At 34.3% G+C, this 24349-nt stretch overlaps 1 protein-coding gene across 9 annotated transcripts in view; it reads right to left on the reverse strand.

Annotated features, from left to right (window-relative positions):
• The window catches only part of LOC117213773 (phospholipid-transporting ATPase ID), a 69762-nt gene that overhangs the window by 35312 nt on the left and 10101 nt on the right, over positions 1 to 24349 (reverse strand). For 7 of the 9 annotated variants that reach the window (XM_033459412.1, XM_033459419.1, XM_033459418.1 and 4 more), the window contains exon 1: positions 3301 to 4467. The exons of the other annotated variants lie outside the window; for them this stretch is intronic. The gene's annotated coding sequence lies outside the window, so the exon portion shown is untranslated. Of the gene's footprint in view, positions 1 to 3300; positions 4468 to 24349 lie in introns of those variants that run through there. 9 annotated transcript variants of the gene reach the window in all.

Consider the following 24349-nt stretch of genomic DNA (forward strand, 5'->3'; position numbering starts at 1 on the left):
ACTTGCACATGGTCACATAAAAAAGATTCACTGAAATCTTTATATTTTAACACTATCGAAATAAATGTACAAAAGTTAAGGATATATCTATAGAAAAAAAAATAGATTTCTCGTTAACACCTTATTGGTAGTATTTTTAAGAAATGAGTTCGAAAGTTCATACTTTTCAAACAGCAAGAACCAACGCATTTTCAATATTTACATACCACGGTATAATTATTTCAGAATAATTACGTTATAGTTACAGGACTACGAGGATCGCTAATTGGAGTTCGCCGTAGATAACATAAGTTTTAGTTAGAATAATGACAGGTATGGTCGTTAATCATTTAACTGTTTCTGTGCAGTTGTAAGTCGTGCTCCGGATATTATAAACATTATTATAATTTTGTGCTCACAAACTTAGATATAAGCTTTTCGTTGAAACAAATCATAACTCTATCAAACCAGAAGACCAACATTCCTCTATTCTTTCGTCGGAATCGAGAGCTAAGAAACATGTATAATTTTATGATTCTGTTTTTTGAATACGATTTCGTTTAACTCAGAGTCCACAAAAAAATTGAAACTTGCACAAGAAGTGGCAACTAGAAGAATTTGCGTTGACCAGATCATAAAACCAATAAAACAACAATGTGTATCTGACGAATCAGACGCGTGTTCTAGTAATTCAGCACGTACAATTGATCGTAACATCTTCAAGCGCTGGTATAAATGACTAATATGCCTAGAACGACCATGATCCCGAGTTGATATTGCCCGATTTTGCAACTGTCGGGCCAGAAATAATTTCTGGTTGGGAGACGAATGGTCTGAAATTGATCTCGACGCGGTTCGCGATTTCTCGCTTTTGTACTCCAATCTTTTTCACGCACTGTTCCCGAAAAAACGAGGGGCAGCAGAGTTGAACAAGAGGAAACCACCAACGAGTAGAGTATATTTTGCTACGCCATACAAGACGTTTCCAGGGTTGGAAACAGAAGGGGAAGTAGAGATAATGGAAGAAGCAACTTAACGAGTGTGCAGAAACAACGAAGAATGGCCAACGAAGAAAACATTTCAGAAGATGTGTCGATAGTTAGGTGACTCACTTCCTTCTACATGATGGATGAATAACCATTCTAAACTTCTCTAATGGAAATGATATTTTAATATTGCGACTTAATACGATCAACGCGCTTCGTTTAAAACGAGAAAAAAAAATAACAGTGCGTTGGATGGAGAGCCTGATGTAAGTCTATTTATAGTTTCCGTGATTAATCACGTAATTGGAAAATGTCTGGTAATTTGATCTTTCTTTCGTTTCTTATAAGTAGACTACAGATATTTACGCAAATTCGCGTATTCTGACGAATGTATTGTAATTGACCCATCTGTTCTCATTGGCTATATATGTGAATATATGTGTATGATTAACATGAAGCAAAATGAAATTTATATTTCGATATATATTTAAATTTGACTTTATTACTTTTGTAGCAAACCCACTTCACACCTTTCACGAATAAAGATGTTTCCATTCACGATATTTCAGAATTTGAAAAGAAGACATTCGAGAAGATACAAAGACGAAGAACAGGCGATGAAATGAGAATAATAGGATTAAAAAAAAATAGAACCTAGAAAATTGTTTTATTTATAAAATATTGTGAAGAACGCTTTACTTGGGATATTTTATATATCTTTGCATGTTATATGTATTCCATGCACATTTGTATCTTTAATATACGATTACGATATACGAATTGTAAGCGAAGAAATAGTTATTAAAACCAAGACCGAAATGGTATAAAACGAAAATACGCTTGCCTTAGCAGCAAATGTTTTACCAGTTTCATCGCGAAACAAAAGTATTCCCTCCGTATGACGGAAGCTCATTTGGAAAACACAGCCAGTACGCATGATGCATACATTCATGATATCACGATTGGCCGATTGCCAACCGTATCTATACACTGTCTACTTTTACTCGAATTTATCGTATTTTTCAACAGTGATCCACGATCGTTCTGGCTACATCGTTTTTTTCTTCTCAATCTTTTCACGTTCTTCTTTTATTCGATTATTCGAAAAATTTGTAGTTCCATTGTTTACTCGAGACGAGGTCGACAGAGGATTATTTATAAAAATCCGAAAAAATTATTATACTACTCGCCGATAAATGATGAAGAGCCACCATAAAAAAAACGTTACATTATACAATACATCACACCATATACAGATCCTCGAAATTATACTCATCTATTTTCGAACGTCCCGTACAATTTTGTAGAACGCTGATATCATTGTACGTTATTTTTAAATTTTTCTCAAATTTCGTTACAAACATCGGTAACCACGTGTTGCCTTAAAAAATCACGCGTAAGGTAAATACTTAAAGAATTGTAAATTGAAATGTTCCATAAATGCTCGTACACATTTTGTTTATACAGTTAACGCATTTTGTTCTTGTATACACAGTTTAATCTGTTTTATTCGAACTTGATCGTATTTATTCTAATTGGTGATATCCGTGGATCGCTACTTATTTCGGTGAATTATTATTCACGATTACGGTACAAGAGCAATGAAAATAAATGTCCAGCATTTAATCGGCCATGTCGCTTAACACGAGATCGGCCGAGGAGTGCGATGTGTTAACGTTTCTCTCATCGATCGCGTGTTACAATGAACTCTTTTTTAGTGCCTCTCCACCCCGTCGGAGATATTGATCCTGACAAATTGTTGAGATTATCGTACGCGATGATTCGCGAATGTCACCGGGAATTTATTCAGTGGCGAGACAAATTAAAGGGGACGCTGGGACATTAAAATAGATTACACGATCGAAAACAAAAATAATAATTAAACACATAATTTAATTAATTGGATATTTAGTCCTTTGTGATTCCACGTTGTCGATATTGTGCGAATCATATTTTTTCGTGATAAAATTTAATTCGATAGAAATAGGAACCTCTCGCAAGTCAGATCAATCAACTCCACTTTTTATTAATTTCTTCATTACATATGTACAATGAACATTTAGGTCTCAAGAAACAAACGACGCTCTCGTATATCCATTCGTCGTAAGATGACACAAATAATGGTAAATTTTAAGGTAAACTGAAGAGACAGTGTTTGTAGCGTTATTTTTTATGTTATGTTTCAATTGATCAATGTGGCTTCTGAACCAGTCATATGTAAGCGCAGCTCGGACTTCAAATAATTAAGATCGAAGCACGAACGTAGCACGTGAATTAAAATTATAGATAACAGCTAACCAATAATTATCAGCATATAACATGAAATAAAGAATACCTTGAAGAGCACCAGAATTCATGTCTTCGCATAGTAGAAATCACACGTTCTGACGTTTTCACCTTTTGTCACCATAAAACCAAAAACGTATATAAATTTTCAGTTCCAAACTTATACCTCGACAACCACGAAGATCGTGTCCAACCAGCACGGAAACATTGTTCGTCGAGGGAACACTTTAAAAATGTTGCTGAACTGTTCACCGTTCAGATTAAAAAAACCATATTTTCTCATCGGCGAAAAATATCTATAAGGCTTCGATCCGAAGCATAGTTCGTCCAACGTGTCTTATAATCGTAACAACGAATTGATCCCAGTGGGTCAAGGTTGCGAGAAATCCTTCGTAGCGATCGACCACCTTCCCCTAGGTAGATTCAAGGAGTTGAGCGGCAACGAAATCACGACTTTCGAAACTACGTTGCTCGAAAACTGAACCAATTCCATCAACGATCTTTTCAATCTTCTCCAACCGTGGGGAATCTCGATTTTTATCGACGCAGTTCCTTCGAACGAAAACGATCGAAGAAGCCGAGAAATACACAAGTTCGACGACCGTTTAAAAAAATAACTTTCGAGGCACACGGTCGACCTTGCGTTCAATTTTAACCGGTCGTCCACGATCACTCGGTTTATCTATTTCTTCCAATCTTTGCAGATAGAAACGAGTTATTCTCCAGCGATTTCACACTCGTTGCTGTCACTGATAATTATCAAACTTGGCCACGAGGTTCGTCGGCGTTCCCGCGAATTCGCAAAAGTTTCAGCTTTGGAAACTGAAGTGATCGGAGAGTTAAAATAACAGGCACTCTGTGTCACTGTACGAATCTTCCACTTTGTGACGGTTATGCTGTTTCTGTTTTTTATTTAACAAGTAAATGCTTTTGTATTTGATCAGCCGCGTGTAACTTGACGGAATGTAACAAAGAGAGGCACTTGGTAAAATCGAGCACGTTTAACTGGCAACTTTCATTCGTCGATGAAAAAATGAAAGAAAACGAAGGAAATGATCGTAGGAGAACAACTCGAGGATGTAAACTCACGTTTCGCGATACCGATCCTCCGGTGTCTCGTGGATCACGAAGAATGAGAAACGTTCTAGCGTGTACACCGATCAGAAAGGCCGTCCGGTCGGAAGCTTACGCCATTCTCGACTGACGAGCAAAACGGCGAAGCGGCATTTCCCCATCGGTGCGCGCCTCGATCGAGGAAAAAGCTTCTGTAGGTGGGGATACCACGACGCCGTTCTACCCACAGGAAAACACGAAAGTTCAAACGACACGCAACGTTTTTAATCAGAGCTTTTATTTTTCTTTCTCTTTCTCGTTTATCAAGAAAATATTATTTGTTACATCGAAAACATCGCGCGATTATATAAATATGTCGTATATGATTCTCATCCTGTTTCTTATTCTTTTCCTTCCTTTCTCTTTTTTTTTTTTCTTCTTTTTTTTCGAGGAAGAAATAGAAAAATTTGCTAGGACAAGTGCAAACTTTTAGTAATAATTCAAGATATCTTTCTTTTAATTTGTTCTTTAAAAATAGATGAATTTTATATGTCGAGTTACTAAATGAAAATTTAATTGTTCTCATCTTTTGCTCGTTTAGTCGAGTATTGTTTCTCTTCTCGATGTGGACAGCGTTTCGTTTCACGTTGAAGGACTCGCAGATGTTTCCGATGTTCCACCGATATGATGTGATTTACCGTATTAACGTAACATATGACCGTAGTGTCGTATATTTGAATATATTTTTTATTTCCAGTAAAAACAGATTTTTAATCGAATATGAATCTTCTTTCTTATTTTTTACTTATATAGAATGTAGCTGTATAATGGTTTTATAGTGTGTTAATACCGTTTTATATTCAAATAAAACGTATACATAAACATAAACAAGCTTCTTGAAAGAATATTACGTTTGGTTTTAGCCTATACAAAGTTTAAAGATCGTAAAAAGCGTAAGGTTAGATGACTTTGGAAGATTTCAAAACCGAGTATATACTTTTAGAGATCTTCTAACGCAATTTCAACTAACTTCAATAACAGAAAAGATAATAATTGCATAAAAGGCCGGAATAAATTTTCTGTATTATAATTAACTTCGTAATAAAAATCACCGAACAAACGGAATGCTAATAAATGACATTAACTCGTGTCATCGATTAGTTACTAATCTGAATTCAAAATAACTTCGCGTGAAAGAAAGGCATGAGAATGAGTAATCACGCGTGACCTCGATAATCCAAGAACAAAAGTATTTCGATTGCGTTCTCCATGGGACTCCGAAAGCGTAATCGCAGTTACTTTCAGTCGAGCTCAGTCACCGACCTAATGAGGATGTGCTTCCGCGAAGAACTTGTGTTATTCTCGTACATATCGCGCATTATGTTAAGTAGATTGTATTCTGCGAATGTCCTCTAACAACTCAACAATCAATGTTTACGATCAATATTCATAAAACTATGAAATTACCATTTATCAGTTTCTGTTACATTTTTATTAAAATGGGCAGAAACTTTCTACACGAAGAAATGAATATTTCTTCTTTCGACTCGAACATACACAATAGTTGACAAAAGTATTCGAATATTAATAGAGAACTTTCACGTATACACTATGTGTGTCATCTAAAGCATTTTGAAATTTCATTAGCGCTACCACCGTGTTGTATGTTGTTGCATGGATTTTTATGCATTTGTGGAAAATCTGAAGGTGGAAAATTACACAGAATATACACATATAATATGCAAAAATATCATATTATTTTGTAAATAAAACATAATCGTCACAAACACAATCGTCTACCTAGGTTGCATTTTTTAAATTACCTTTCTAAAAATTAAGTTCGTAAATATAAATTTACTACGTAGTAATGGAACATAACTGTACAATTACGCTGATAACGTTCTATAATTATGATGATAAAGGTTTCGTTACTGTGCTAATGAAATTTCAAGATGTTTCGTATCACAAACATGATATACGTGTCTACGAAAGGTTTCTATAAATGTTCGAATACTCCAGTGAGCTACTGTACATTCTTCTCAAAGATATATGTATTTGTACTACAAATAGTGGAAATTAGGACACGCATCAAGCTCTTCTAACACCTTCTAAATAGATAACAATGGTTCGCAATGCTCGCGAGACCATTTCTGAACAAGGCTGTTAATAGCGGCACTGACATTTTAGAAATGCCACGTTACGACATTTTCGAGTACTATTGTCCTAAATTGTTGGGATATGTCATGTGTCAATAAATATTCGCCTGTGAAAATTTCTTATCGTCGAATGTAATAACCGTGCGTCATGTGACGACGCGCAACGAGGAGAGGAAATAAGAAATGTCACATCACACTGTGACGATGGGACTAAACCGACGTTAAACGAGTTCCTCGAAATTATGAATATTGCGTCACTTTTCCAACTTTTTCGTCCTAAGTGATTCAACGTAAACTATTATCATATTACCAAATTAATATCACGATATTAAAAATTTATCAACAATTTTTGATTCACGTTAAATGCAACAAATTTTTTAAATATTTCTGTCTTTATCTTATCTGTGACCAATCGATACTTCTGGCCGACCTTATGTCCGTCTTGGACCATAAATACCACAAGGTCTGCACACGCAAAATTCATTCACACATTTCTGAGAAAGAATCACTGTTTATCGAATGGTATCATATGAAAATTCACGAAAATGCGAAAGAACCTGTTTTGTTTTCTTTTCTATCTATCGGTTGAACACGTACTTATAAAGTTTGTGAAGCAATTATCGCATCGATTGATCTACGGTAGATCATTCACGTGTTCAATGTCCACAGTTTTTCTATTTTTTTTTTTTTAATTTTACATCGAACGCCAAAGAGTAAAAGATATTCAACTGTACAACGAGCAGACGGAGATGAAATATTTTACAAAATTTTATGAATTGCTAATTGGATTCATTATTCTAAATTACATAAAAATTACTATAAAAATTGCTTTATACCTAAGGTTTGAATAAATGTTACATCGCAGGAGGTATCAATTTTTTCCTACAAGTATATTTTATTGCTTGAAATACATCACACATATTTTTACGAAACGATACGAAACATATTCTCCACGCGATATTAACAAAAATCAGTAAGTTTCAAGCGCGCTAAATATTGTAAATTATAAATAATTCATTTTAAAGGTATAACGAATTTTCAGGTTCAACTAATTTTTCTTAATTGTTCTAATTCTTACAATATTAAGAGTTGCGCGTATTGATATCAGTAATTAACAACGATATTGCGCGATTTAAGCACGAATGAGCTGAGTAGGGCTAACGTTGGTTATCTGTCCAACACGTGTGTTTTCACAGAAGATTTTCTTGTCGTAAATCACGGGAAGAAAAGAGCAACAAGAAACGTAAATGACTATCAGCCAAGAATGACTAGACGAATTTTTATATAAATAAGTGTATATATATAATATATATATATATAATCGCGTCAATGTGAATTTACATAGAGATTTGATGCCAAACAATTGTTTCTCGTTTAAGGCAAAATTTATGAAAAGAAATATCTTCGTCGCTATGTAATTTTATCTTTCTTATCTATACGTTCTTGAGTATCGAATCATGTTAAATAACACAGTAATTAACATCACGATAATTAATATCTCGCTGATTAGATTTTAAAATAAAATATGTGTTTTACGAAGAAGCGCTATTTGCTAATGAATTTGTTTTACGTAAATACTAGACCATGAGTTGAATTTTAAATTACCAACCATATTAACAGCAGTGCGGGTTAATTTAGTGTTATCCCAATTATGAAATCTTTCATCGATATTAATTAAACAAATTGCATCTACTGAAAAAAACCTACTATCAAATTCATCGGAGTATCTTAAATCAACTTTTCATTCTCCGAACTATCATCAACCTATTCAAGCGTAGTTCTGAACATCCTGGGCTTTTTTCAATTATATGTACATTGAAAAGCCAGAACTAGTGTCGTAGTAGTCGATATTAAGAGTAATATTTACGAATAACTGAAGGGCCAGGAAGATCGCGTGACGAACTAATGAAAAGTTCGACGAAACGTGCCATCGTCGGCGTGGCCCTCACTTCTGACTTTACGCTTGAGCTTACGTCAGGCGTGGACACGCCAAACCCAATAATACATCATCGCCCGACGACACGATACTATTCTGTTCGTCTGTCAACGTAAAATTATTTCATTCAATCAGACGACGAAAATATGGATGACACTTTATTGGGCTTCTTTCTCAAGCGACACGGTTCGTCAGCTATTATTAAAACAATTTTCTGACACGATGAAATATCGCGGAAATTTCGTGTATCTTCTTTGAAACGCGATACGCTCGCGGAGAACATAATTGTCAAACGCTGTTTGGTAATTTAGCCAATTTTACGGACTTGATTGTATAGAGAGTGTTGGAAAACTGAGCAACATTTGAGGCTCTCAGTAGCGAAACTGATCAACTACATTTCTTTTATCGTTTGCTTACTTTGATTACATAGGTACGCGATCGACACTCAGTTCTCAAGAAATAAGTAATTAAAAACAAGTTCATTTTGTTGTAAGAAGATTATATAAATAGTGAGAAATTCTACGGTGAATTAAAAAAACAGTGTTTGCAACACCATCGCTTTTCTCTCTGCTTTTTGACTATAAAGCTGATCAATGAGCTGATCGTATTTTGATCGTAGGACACGTTAGAAAGCAATAATACGTTTCAGATCGTTGATGTATTAAGACAGGAAAACAATTATTACTGCATTTACTTAAGCTAACTTGATAAATACTAAACGAGACAGATAATAATAAAAAATAGTTTCACGTTCTTAAGCAAAATAGTGTACACATGTTACATATAATATACAGGGTTGTTGGTAACTGGTGGTACAAGCGGAAAAGGGGTGATTCTACGCGAAAAAAGAAGTCGAAAATATAGAATAAAAATTTTTCGCTTGAGGCTTTGTTTCCGAGAAAATCGACTTTGAATATTCGCTCGGTACGCGTGCACTTTATCACGTCTCGTTATAACGGATTTCACCGTAGATCGTTGTCTCGATGGAAAAATTAAAAAAAAAAGAATTAAAAAAAATTTTTATTCTATATTTTCGACTTCTTTTTTCGCATAGAATCACCCCCTTTCCGCTTGTACCACCAGTTACCAACCAGCTTGTATAAATCATATTTTTCTATTTTGTGGAATTATCCGACAAGAGGTTAAAAAAGGATTGCAACAAAATTTGAAATAACCAAAGAATATTTAAATCTAAAAATCACCAGTTAGACAGTGTTCGATTATATAGCGTGCGTCCGTATCACATTGAAAGAAGATCGCCGTAGACTGATGATAAAAAACAAGATTATTTGCCGAAGATTTATAGGTAAATATTTCTTATCAAAATATGTGAAGAATACTTAACCCTTTTGCTACTATATTTCATTTATATGATAAAGCTTGCGAAAGGGTTCGACTGCTTGGCACGCTGTTTTTATACGTAATGATAATAATATTCTTTATTTTCAGCCTGACGGCTAAGAAATGGCCCAGGTTCGCAAAATCCTTGGCTTGCAATTCTATCTTAACCTTCCGCTCTTTCAATTTCTATCTTCCTTCTGTTCTTTCATTTAAATTTCTCATTACTCTTTTTATACGTAATATTTTCAGAAGCGTAAGAGTATGATGAAATATATTTCATTTTGCAATCGATAATTATTCGCACAATTCGTCGAGAAACATATATATGAGCCGAGGCTGAAAATTAATTAACTCTATCGCTTCCGTGAAATCGTATTCCCCGAGAATCGAGAATGCCCCGTTGTTTCTTTCAATTGTGCGTAAGCGTTTTCGCTTTCAATTTAATTACTCATTGGAGCAGATATATTCAGCTAATGTTCTATCGTGATATGTATATGAATGCGATTATCTGGTAGCGGTTAGAAATAAGGTCGAGAAATATTTCGAGATTAAAAGGAATTTTTTGCAGAATTTTTACATTTTGTCAAGTTTTCTTAAAACCACACTGAAAATTTGTCTCGCCGTCGAGTGGAGAATTTTCCTTCAAATCGGATCGATATAAGAAAAGATACTTTGTCATATAAAAATATCGGTATTCTAAACATTTCGGGGAAATTTTTTCAGGGTCAGGTTAAAAATGTGAAATATACCTCGCGACATTAAAATATCAGTAAAGGTTTTTAATATTCAAAATATCCTGGAGATTTGATAAATTTTAACATGGATGTTAAGTACCCAAAATACTTTGTAACACATACATGTACATATGTGCATATATTAGAATTCTTGAATATTGAGAAATTGATTAGCATAATGAGATATTGTAAATGCTACATATTATCAGATACTTGATACAGAATTGATTTTAAATTTAACTATACATTTCTGAACTTGGATTAACAACCGCGGATTATTATAAAGTGTTTAGAAATATCCAGAGTGCAAAAATATCGACTTATTATTAATCTGTAAAAGTCTTGCTTTCCCGAGTACGTCAAATAAATGCAATTCTCAAAAAATCGTTACGACTGTACATATTAGATACAAGAAACCTTTTTAATCCGTATTTCGTTATTAAGCTTAAATATGCCGAATTTGGTCAAAGGAATCACACATTTCCATCGAACCGTGTTCTTCGTGCACGAAACAAATTAACTTACATGAAAAACACAAAATCTATAGTGATTCATGTTGTTTCTTTTTTTTCACGAACCAAGATTTCAAACGCTTTCCTTAATTAAATCACGTCATTTTTGGTAAAAAAAAAAAAAAAAATATTTAAAATTAAGTAGATTTGAAACAACGAACACATGATACACCTAAACCTGTTCAGATCCAACCTAATATTTTAGAAAGCGTTGTCTCTTCGCGTAGCAACGACGGAGCTGTTCGCTTAAGCTCGGAATTGTTACTTTGCGATCAAAATCCTTGGGAGATATGATAATGCTACCGCAATACGTATGTATGTCTTGGAACGTGGAATAAAGTAAGACAGCAAGGTTAGGTAAAATACGAGGAAATATGCGATGTTACTTAAAAAAACAAAGCGTAATATTAAGATAGGATGATTTGAGTCGGTTAAACTGGAACGTCTCAAAATTCAATCTTGAATTTTGCACATTAATGATCAAGCTTGTTGCATATTACGAGACAACGTTAGTCTTGAATATAATAATCACATCCGACTAATTTTCGTTCAAGTTCATCTTGCAAATTTCAATTATCCTTCGACGAATTTCCAATTATAGAAAACAGAAGTAATTACTAGTTGCAAAAGCGCCAATTATAGTTCGCATACTTGGTAATATCCTGTAGTACAAACGTAGCGCCAAGTACAACGGTAATTACGAATAACTATAATCTGAGGAACGATCGTTTTCGCAAATCATTGTACATGATGTCTGTTGAAAACATTTGCATAATCCCAGAACACTCCGCACTGGGATAATGAATCGGCTCACAAGATCCTCTTCTAGACATCATTCTTTAAATCAGTCTACCTACGCTACTGCGTATCGTCTTTCACACTCATTATATGGTTAAGATGGTTATTCGTGTTATATTCTAATATTTTACCAAGTATATGTCCGCAATAAATGTCGTGTAACTTCCGATCAATTCGAAATTTTATCAACGTGTAATCGTGGCGGTCGTGTCACATCGTAATACCAATAAAATTTCAAAATATTTTACATAACGCGCACAACACACACGTCAAAAGTTTCTATGCCAATTGTCCTATTCCTTTCGTCAGCCATCGTACTCGCAATAATTTTGAAGTATCCAAATACTTGTGCACGATACACAGAACCTTTGCAATTGGATCATCCTGCGAAAAACGGTGCAAACGTGTTCCAAAGATATCAACGGCTGACGGGATTCTGGCGTCTCTGTTTATGTCACTTTTACACGATAACACGTTCCGTATCGTAAAGCGGTTAATAAAATCGTTAGCAGGCCTAGATACGTACCCATTGGGCAAGCGTGCATAATTGACGGCCTGTCTCTACCCCTTTTAGACGTTCGTAATATACAGCGTGGCCTTGCGAAATGACACTGTCTCTCTGTGACACCAGGCACGTGAGAGAGAACGTAATCATCGATGAGCCAATGGAAGCGGACGCTCCTCTAACGACGCGATTCACCGGTAAATTGTCCCTTAATTTTCTTGCTAATTGTTGGAGGATTGTCGATGAAACGGCACGGTATCGAGTGGGATCAGCCGATCGACGATACGCCAAACGGTCTGACTAATCTCGTCGAAATCTCATCGAAAACAACGTCCTACTAAACGAACGACGTTACGTCGAACGATGATTGCTCGTTTTAAAGCCGTCGATCAAGAAACGAACGAATCTGGCCGATATTCACGGCTATTCGCCTGTAAACAGCGATTACTTTCGTTCCTGTATGCTCGAACGTATTCGACGGCGATGGAAATTGGTACGAGATAGCTAAAACGTAGCTATTGCACGGTTTATGGGGTAATACCGGCTACCTTATTGAAACGGACATTGTGTTCCTGAGTGGGATAGTTTGCGGTGTTAGAGACGACTAGGTTCCGGTTCCAGCTGGATGCTTGTTTTCGATGAGCTGCTGCGTTTCAATTCGCGTTTGTTGCTTTATTGATAGCAACCTTGGTACTGCAGAGATATAGGAGAGACCTGGTTACGATCGGATTTTGGAGAAAGCGGAAAATACTGTGAGAAATTTTGTTCGTTTACACTTTACAGTGTACGATTGGTATTTGCATAATATCTTATTATATTGTAATAAATAATATAATTTTGCGAGTCGATTAGTTTGATTCAAGATTTAATTCATCGTCGAATAATGTTTTCACACGATTGTGAAACTTTTCGGCATATCGAGAGAAATATACTTCCGTGCAGTAGATTTTCCGCGAACTAGCGTAACAGATTTATTTTAGTAATAACGAGTAGTAGAAGTAAGAAATGATTTTAACGATTACTGCATTATTCTCCAGAGGTCAATTTTTAGATTACGTGCAAGAGATGCTCGTTAAGAAGTATGTTTGTAAACTACTGATCATCCTGTCTCGTAAACAGTATGTGAATATAAAGGAGAAAAAAATTATCATCAAATTAGACTATATCTTCGTCTATAAGTCTTTATCTGGCTGTTTCTACAACTGTTTTCACATAAGTACAGACACGTAAGTGATAAACTCCTTGAGATGACTTAGCTCTATTTTAATTCTAATTTCTAGACCTAATTGGATAAATTAGAATTCTTTCTAATAATATTCTTAATGTATTTATCGCCATCTAATACGTAGCTATATTTCTAATTTAATAACGAATTCAATTTCTACAAATTTAACAAAATAATTAATTTTATTTATAGAAAATTCCTCCCTTATCGTATTTTCTCCAGTTAATCCTAAAATTTAGATTTATTTATCTAATACACTTTCTTGAACAATCGACAAGAATCTAAATAATATATGTAACATTTTTAAATAAATTATCTAGATTTCTCAATTTAATAAACGAGCGTGCTGTCAACGTCGAGTAAGAGAATCGTTTCTGTGAAAAGTCGAGTCTAGTTCGATACAAGACTATGAGAAGGGTTGAGTCGTTGAGTGACAATATCAAAGACGTAACTGGGTATCGTTGTAACAGGAGCAGCCCCCTATGGTGACCAAAAGGGTAGGGCCGGAGATAGAAAAGGGTGCGGCAGGCAATCATAGATACTGTTCCATTTAACTTAGCCCCTGTTTATTCGATCTAAGCGTGACCTCATCCCGTGTTTCTCTATTAGACCTACAGTCGTAAAAGATTATCGTCGTGACGATAAGAAAGGCAGAAAAATGCACCTAGTTTCCCAGAAATCTCTGCTCACTGGAATTACTAAATAGAATTAACAGATTTTTAAAGAAGATTTCCATTACGAGCATTAGTAATACCAAATTATTAAATAGCGCACACCAGTTATTATTGTACAAACTGGAAATCATAGTGGCGTAAGTCAGTCCACTGCCATTTTTCATACGATGCTGTTTTATTGTTACAACAAAATTCAGCGTATCTTTTGAAGTTAAAAAAACACGCTACGACACAGGATCATATGGTAAATTGATTTACCATCGGATTAAAGAAATATTTCTTCTAAGGATTAGAAATCACAAATCAACTCGTATCCCCAAATTTTCAACTTACTCCACCACATTAATCTCAGTTCTCCAATTTAGTTAAACGATTTCCACTACGTTAATCTGAGATAATTGATTAATTACACCGAGACATTTTTTAATATACAGTAAAGCGTGCTACAACGAATAATTTTTATAGGTAAAATTAAAATGTTATAACAAACGCGATAAAATATCGGCCACTCCGCCGATTATTATGGTAAAGAGTAAACACTGATTGACGACACGAATTTGTTTGAATCTCTCTTTCTCTCGTTCGGTGGGTATCTACCGCGTAGAAGACAACTAAGTAGCGTAAAAATTCGTGAATAACAGTGCAAACTAACGCGGTCCAGGACGAACGAATGTCGAATGTCACAGTCAAAAGGCACGGCGATTTGTTTACAGGAAGATAACGATGGTTGAAGAAGGCTGACAAACATATTTGCCTCGTCAATTCATGATTTTCATTAAATAAATAAATTTCATATCGTTTTCATCACTTATTTTTTAATTTAGATTACGTTTTACGATTATTCAAACCGTTGTACCTTGCTCTTAACTATGGACCTGGAACGAGTTACTTCTAAATATGTATGTTTTAATGTAAGCTACAACGAACAGATGCTATAACGAACGTGATTCGAGAACCAATTCGTTCTAGCACATAGCTTACTGTATACCATAATATAATGTTATATGATAAAAACGTTATAGCATTATATCTACTATAACGTTAGAGAAGTGTACAATTAATCAGTTTTATGCTATAGAATTCTACAAAGAAAAGCAATATATTTAGATTAATTTCTCTTCGCAAGTTAATGTTATTTATTCTCTATGCGAAACCGCATTCGCCGGATAGACGCGCGTAGATGTTTTTTCAATCAATCCGAACGCGAGAGATTAATGATACGCGTAAAGTACGAAACGAGCGCATGGTTGCCTGATTTGAATGGACGTTTACTACTGCACGAAATTAAAGAACGCGGGGCGTCGTTGGGGAACAGACCGGACTACGCACGCAAAGCTTTTAAATCTCGCGCCACCGTAAATCCTCTTATTTTCCGCCGATCATTTACCTATCGCGCGATTGTCGTTCCCGGGCCCGTAAATTCTCGTATTAACGACGAATCTGCCTCGCAAATAAAGCGATCCGTATCGCGTTCGATCAGGAAAGAAATTCATGGAATCGAAATATTTCGAGGGGAAGAGATATCATATTCTAGTGTAAATATAGCGGTGTAGAACTCCCACTCAGGATTTTCCCACTGCAATCTGTTACAGGATACCGCAAGAGACTGATAAGAAAATCTACATGATGTCATAAGGTTTTATTCGATTCGCCAACGTCAAATTGTAAAATAAAAGCAGTGTCGCGCGCACGATGGCCATTGGTCAGCATGTTATACGGTCATTAAACGAAGAAAATATAATGTTCTTCTTTGTTAACTTAAAAAGTGAAAACACCGAAGCTTAATTAGTTTCTTTGTGCTATCCTTGTCCTTCTTTATCATAAAATATTTAGCCGCCGTTTCATAACAGTCTACACGGCATAATTTCGATTAAAAGGTAAAAAAGTAAAACTATCTTACATAGTAATTTACCAATTAATAACATTGGTGAATTGGCAAGTTGTAAATCTTCTCTTTTACAAATGAAAAGCTTTATGAAGAAAGACTTACGATAAACAAATATAAGTTTTTTTAGTAATTATCAATCCAAATGTAGCTAACATTAAACAGCGAGTAAATATTGAAGGTTTATTACTTTATTGCTGACTCGCAACGATGACTTGTAGTTTGTAAAATATGTGTTACGTGGAAAGTTCCATTTACCTTATTACCAAATTTTTTTACTGTTGTGTAAAAAAATGTATTAGTACACGCTACTGATAACTTGCAAAATACGTAAAGTTTTACTAAATAATATTAAGTTCTATCGTATAACAGTGTCTGCAAAAGATCGTTATATGAAATCAGTATGAAATAGTATAATTAGTACGACTCTACTGCAATGCATAATAGTGATACAATAATTGCTCGACAGTTAAATGTATGTGTCTAAATTAAGGAATGTTACGCTAAGAATGTGAAAATGGAGCGTTACGTGATATCGGAACGATACATAATCCCTCCAACTTACCCAGAAACAATAGATACGCGTCATTTTTCAAATTACGGAGTATGTGCAACCTATGGTTGTTTATCAAACGTCCGAGAATGTTTAATTGCCGATTGTCGAATCATTTAATTATTATTACGTTACGAATTAATTACATAAGAAGAACTGAATTTACGTAATCAGATAAAATCTGTTCACGATCGAAGTCATCCAATTTTATACGTAAACAATAGAGCGTATTTTTCGTCAGGTAGAGATTCTCCGTGATATTTACGAAGAATCGTTGAAAGTACGACGCTTACCGATAAGATAAGTCGACCCCGAAAGGAGAATAGAACGATAAGAATTCCTAAAAGTATTGTATATTCAACGATTTTATAAGTGCAACAGCATATGACGATGAGAAACAAATGTACATAATACCTCTGATAGACATTTTTAACGGTTATCATCTCGTCGCGAAAATGTTGCTATTCGATAATAGTATTTTTAACCATTTGAGTAGTAAGAAGCTCTTCAGTGAAAAGTAATGAAAAGCTCTTCATATAAGAGCACCAAATAAATTTCGTTAATAAGTATATTATAATTTACTACAATAAAAAATTCATTAACGAATTTCAATGAAACTTTTAATAGATAGGAAAACCTTTTACCTTGAATATGTTTGTATTTGGTAAAAGTTACAAGATGAGCACAAAGATATGAAACAAACTCTCTTATAATTAATCTATCAGGAAAAAATTTAGTTAATGCGAAACGTATAACTTTGGATCGTACACAATTCTAAGGAACTTTGAATTGCGAGCACGAATTTAAATTTAGTACACTGCTGAAGATGTTAAAGTCATTCAGAGACAATATATCACACGTGTTATCAAAATTAACGTACATAATGTTATTTACAAATTAAATATTTAGAAGTCGTTCCATACACGTCTACGTGTCATAAAATTGTAGGCAACGTTCTCTCTTAATTGATCGATATTTCCAGCCAGCTAGAAAGGCTATTCTTACTTTCAATCGACACGAAATATGCGACATAATGTATTCCAACCTGACGATAATGATAACATAACCGCATAACGTTAATTTATATTCAATTTATCAGAATATATCAAGATAATCTGCATTCGAGTCGAATCAAATTTGTAATCATACAATCGTAAGTTTATAATTCATTTTTCATCAAATGTAGACGTAACTAAGATAAAATTCTCAAACTGAGTATTTTTTATTTGAAATAATTTGAACGTTATTTGAAATAATTGTTTTCACCGCTTTATAATTTACTATATTGTGATAAAATTAATTTGCACTTGATATAAATCGTTATACTTGATATAAATAATTAATTTCCACATTTCCAATCAATTTCGCAGGAAAAATACGTATCCAAAATGAAGTTCCTTTTTATGGGCGGTTTATAAGATTTTTACGCATTTAAGCATAGAAAATTAAGAAGTGCGGAATTAGTGCTCGAATGCACATGATACGAGAAAGTATATAAAATATCCAAAGTATAATGGTATTCCTACGATATTCGAAAGGCAAAACAATTTTGAGCTTCAGCTACAGAGTTTCTATATTTTTATGCAAAAATATGAATTTGCATAGAAATCTGCAGTCTAATTATAATTACCATCATTCAAAATTCATAATCCGTATAGATATTACGACTGCGTTCTACGAGCATGTAGCAATAGCAGATCTTTCAATGCTGTAACAAAGTTTCGTTTTTCACCTGCAGCGTACGCGTTAATATTTAACAAAATGTAGATGCTGGAAAGGGCAGCCAGTAAACTTTAATGGTCGTCAAAGTATAAATGTAAAGAGCGTAAATATGTTCGATAACCGTATTATTATGGAATAAAAGCGACGACAAATTGCTTTATTAGAAACTCTATATCTACGCGTTGATAACAAATCAGCGATTTCTTTTATTTATCGGGTTTCTTCCTTTCTACGAATACATTTGCCAGATAAGAAAGTTCTAATGAAATATCTTGTTAATATCAGAATGCGAAGCGACTTGGGTCTGCTTACCTTTATTCACTTTGTCAGCATTCATCGAAACTATACAATGCAATCCAGGCATATTTCACATACATCGCAATAGTAATTCCTGTTCGAAATAAAAATCGAACAAACACGAATATTATGTTAAGTAGTGAAATAATATCCCAATACAGAATAATGAAAATATAGAATCAAATTTTTTCGCTTCGTCGAGTTTGAAAATTTGTCAAACAGACTTTAATTTGACTAAGTATAGATCGGATATGCTAAAACAAGCAGCAGGAGTTTATTATACATACGGAAATAAATAAAAAATATAAACTAATGTTTTTCTGTCGAAGGCCTCATTTGTAAAGAAATAACGTTTAAGTACGTTAACAAACTGGTCCGGTGTGAACACGCGTACGTGTGATACATTTTCAAATGTATTTTTCTCGAAAATAAAGTATCTTATAAAAAAATGTTATCCTACATGTTCAACTTAGTTTCAAACGTAATTTAGATTCCTGTTGATTATTTACTCTTGTTATTACTGATGGTTGAAGAATATTTGTATGTAGAATATGTTTTTTATCTTGATGTAATTTAATTAAATAATCTTTGATGTAATAAAAATTATTGAGAATGAGATGAATTTCTACACATTACTTAGTAAACTAACTCTTCTAATTTCTCAAAAAAAAAAAAAAGCGTCGTTTGGTCCAATTTTATTTTTCGTGGAAGTAAGAAATCTGTACAAAAATCTGTATTTGCTCCATTTTTATCAACCTTTAAAATTTATCGCTTTAAGTACATTAATTTATCAGTTAAATAGATACATATTTATATAAACTTTACCAAATGTCCAATAAGGATAGAGTAACGGAAATATGTTCAATCAACCTTCTGCAGAAGGTTGCTGGTCGGACAACATGCCTACGTGGGTACTTACAGGAGGAATTTTATTTCTTATCTAGTAAGAAATCAGTAGATCGATCTTATGTAACGTCTTAGTGCTTTAAAGAGAGCTAATTGGTAACTTCAATCGATTTCGGTTGAAGCATGATTTATATCTGTCTATTATACTTTCTGTAATCACTGACTACTAATCTGTGTTTAATAATATCTATAATATAAATACGATTATCTTAGCTGTTACTTTCTATAAATACAGCTGTTCAATGCCCACTGTTCACACGAATATAATTTCGAGTAAACATACGAGCATTAAGAATTGAATTGGTGCGTATGAAATATTGTTTTGAACTGAGCATATTCAGGCTGTTTAGTAACTATTTAATAACTATTAGTAGTAACTATTATAACAATAACACAAGGAATGAATTTCCTTAATAGCATCCAATAACATCAATATTCCATTTAACCCATCTATTTTCACATCTACTGTTTCACTGCTAGTACTGCTATATCATTACTGAACTGTAAATATTTATGCAATCTGATATTCTTCTGAATAGAATTAATTGCGCGGAAAACGCAATAAAAAATATAAGTAAATAAAAATATAAAATGTAAGTATAGGAGATACAGTAACTTGAAATCTTCGCTGCAGCGCATACTTTTGCAAAAGGACTATATAAATATATATAAAAGGTCTTTAATTGTACTAAAATCTATACATTTGTACTAACAATATAAAATACAATCAGATGTATTTACTATATATATAGATTACATTTAAACATAAAGAACGAACAATTATCCACTTAAAAATATTTAGAATTCAATTTTACACGTATCTATCAGAGCAACGACATCAGGATTAAACAAATCCATAAATATTGTAGCTTCTCCTTTGAAAATCTTACATACTATATGTTCGGGATTTTGGGTGACCCTTAGTTCATGACTTGAACAGCACATCTGCCCTTTTTGAAAAAGCCCGAAGTTCCTCCTCCCAAGTTGTAAACTTTACGATGCGGATCTCATCAAGAGGCTAACACCCTAAGTGATTTAAAGTAAATATCTAGTTTATCATTCGGCAACACCGGAGAAGAATGGAAGGAATAGATGCCCACCCCATAAAACCATGGTGAGAAGGAAAAGGCGAGGCTTCTTCAGGGATCTTAAATCAATCTTCAAACAATCTTCACTACACAATCATACTCTTCTTGTAATACAACAGTGCAAATAAATCAACTAAACATAACATTACTCTGCATCTTTAAATCTACCTGCACCTTGAGCGTTAATAGCGTTCACGGTTCGCAATATCAACCGATCAATTGCAACCTGACTGACCTACCTACCACCCAGTTGAAATTTCCCAACACTATATTCATTCTGCGTATTTCTGCGTTTTTAAATCTCCCGCAACTGCACAAATATACGCAGTTTATTATATCCATTTTCAAGAGAAAAGTCTGTTTGCAAAAGTTGAAGACAGTAAATCATTCACATCTTGCATTTCGGTATCACAGCAGCCATACAGAATACCGAAGTGCATAAATAACAACCGGATGTATTCTCTCGGGTATACATACGTTTACCTATATATGCAACTGTGAATCAAAGTCTCGATTATCGACGTCTTATCGCTACTCACGTACGATTCGAAACAACACACGTTTGATACACGAGTTACAGTGATATAATCTAGCTCATGGCTTCTGATCGTTAGTACGCAAGCACCGAAAAGTAACGGGATAACGTGAGGAAATAGTGTCGTAGAAACGACACAGCCGCGCGATTATGCAATGCTCTATCTGTATTCGAGAGCAGCTATCTCACGTAAATCATGGCAAATATAGTTCATTAATTAATTAGTCGGGCGAACGATGTCAGTTGGTTTTCTGTAAACAAATTATGAGGAACGCGGAGCAGTGTGCTGCGTTGCAAGTGTGCTACGTTAGAGAAAAATGGAAAAATAAAGAGAAAGGAACGAACATACGACAGAGAGAACCGGTCATTACTAATAACTTTTGCATTGATCCTCATTATCATAAACAGTTTATCGATAGACGTGTTTTGTAATTTAATGGATTTAAATCTGTCGTTCCATAGAACGTGGCACGGTTAAACATCGTTGTTTTCCCTGTCGATTTTCACGGAGGCGTTGGTAGGTTAATGGAAAAGGAGGAAGTGAACCTGATCGATCCTCGCTAGGTATACATTTTCCTGGATCCGAAAGCGTAAAAATAACCCGAGAAGAATAATAGTATCGCGCCACTTCCTTGCAGGCCTGCGAGTGATGTAGATCAGCAAGTTTTACGTCAAACCGCAAACCCGTTCTTCCTTTTTCCCCTCTCCTTTCCTTTTTTAAAATCGTCATTTTATCTTGACCTTCTTCCACTTATTTCTCTGTCGATTACGATTTTAAATGTTTCGTCAGGGCGTTAATGATACGACGATATTCCGTGGAAGCTATTTATACCAGCTCTGTGATTTTGGTGTTTAAAATTATGACATTTCAGGAGTAGTTCGAGTGTGAGAATGTTCGAAAGGGCAGAAAGAGGCGTAGGAAGTTGATATTACAAGAGAAGCAAGTATTTTTATCTTCAAAGCATTAAACATGATTTAATAAGAGAGATACTTTATTCATTGTTGCTTTCTGTAATTTTCTTATACTTAGCTATAACGTATCGTGACCATCTATCTTCATCTTTATGTTTATCTCTTCTATTCAAAAATTTTACAAATAAATCATAGGAAAAAAAGCATCGAATACCAAATGGCAAATATGCAAAATAATGGCAACGGGACAAATATCTGGAAAACTCCGGGAATATTTCTGGAATTCAAGTAATTTTGAGCTTTTATTTCCTGGCTCCTCTGTCATTATTTTTAAACATTTTACAGAAAGGCGCGAAACGTGTCTGGTTTGCCGCGTTTCAGAGGGCAACAAGAGGGTCGGACGTTCAACCGATTTGACGAGATGCAACGAGAATTAAACACTGTCAACTTGTTCCCTCGAATCAATTCTCGTTACACTATCTCGAAGGTTTACAAATGGCGATACCTAACGTTTCACTTAGTTACAGAGCGCACACAATACGCGTAACCGAACAAACAACTGTATCAAATAAATTGATTTCATTTTACCAAAAACGTTTCTCGGAAACGTCTATTGTTTCGACTGTAAGAAGAAATTCAAATGGTAAATATATATTTGAGTTTCGCGAATTCTTCGTATGGTTGTGAAGAAAAAAAAACAAAACAAAAACAGATAAGAGAATGAAAAAGTGAAAAATATTTTCTTTATCAAGAATTATAATCTAACACTCGACAGGAGTATCCTTGCGTCATTTGTTATTATAAAACAATTTAATTATTTTCACTATTTAATCACGATAGAAAATTTGTATTTTATACAGTTAAATAGTCCAAGGTCACTTAACACGAAAATACATCTAATTCAAACTATATTGATTATAACATATGACTCAACCATACCAGTCGATTAAAATTCAACAAATACTGTCGTGTTTAGGACATTTGACTCGACGTATAACTCACGTAGAGAATTCATTTCGTAACATAGCTGAATATTAGTATTTAGATGTAACCCGAAGCATTGCGATCGTCTATGCCAAACCGATTGATGATTCAACGCTTTGATAATAAATTATTTATAGATGAAGAAAAAATTACGTGGAAAATCGAACTCGTAACAAAGTTACATATGAAAATCGTCGAATCATAGGATCACTGGTAATTTTCATATTTTTGTTTTACGAACGTCCTTGTAGGCGTTTATGCTCGTCCTATATGCCGTCCAAATGGACGTCACAATGTCTCGTTATTCTATTCAACCTTGCTTTATGTCATGATTGCGTCGCACCTGTAAAGTTCCGATTCCGATGAACAGCGGACATTAAATGTTTCAACGGATCGGTATCTATCGGTACCCTATTAAAATTGCATAAACTTTAAACCATAAAACGTGTTTCTCTCTTCCTCCATTTCGTCCTATGATTCTCACGGCCGAGGAAACTACTCGCAAGCAATTCGATCGTGTCAAATGGAAATCATATTGTCAATTGCGTCTTGTTCCTGCTATTTCTCAAACGTTATCGTCGCGTACCACATCCAATCAGATCGTCGTATTTGCTGAAGAAATGACTCTTGTTTTGCCCTTTGTACATCTGTTACGAAACGTTTTATTTAAACTTAAATATTCATTAGATCAGCAGATGAAATACGATCATTCAGTTGATTCGCTACATAAAAATTAATCACATCACGCTCTTTCAGTCATTTTCCAGCTACATTTAGATAATTTGTAGGATTTTCTGTCGATAAAGAATTTCTTACGCTTGAGGAAAATATTATATAATCGAGATAGCTGCATCGTTTTTTATAAAAGAAAAGAAAGACGCAAAAAAAATGTAGAAAAAGCATTCATCGGGATAATTTTAGTAAATAGTTTGGCAAACGATTATGGCAAATAAAATGATATTTTTCTATATTTTTGTACGTGCTCTTCCATCATAAAAAAGGACTACGAAACGTTCTTGGTTACGTAGTGTAAAAGAACCGTCGTCGATGATTTCACGATTTAATTTTATATCAAAGATTCTTTTTATTACAAGCGTCTTTTATTGAAATGAATGCAAGATGAGAATATAAAAATTCGAAAAACGATTTCGAAATTTCTTTTTGCCGCAAATAATGTTTAATTCGATTAAACTATCGGTGAAAGATACAACTACCATATCGTATCATAAAAATAAAAATCGCGACAAATTCATAAAGCACAGTTCGCGTTTGGTGTTTCTTG

Source organism: Bombus bifarius, unplaced genomic scaffold (genome assembly GCF_011952205.1).
Source record: "Bombus bifarius isolate JDL3187 unplaced genomic scaffold, Bbif_JDL3187 scf7180000009125, whole genome shotgun sequence".
Classification (NCBI taxonomy): Eukaryota; Metazoa; Arthropoda; class Insecta; order Hymenoptera; family Apidae; genus Bombus; species Bombus bifarius.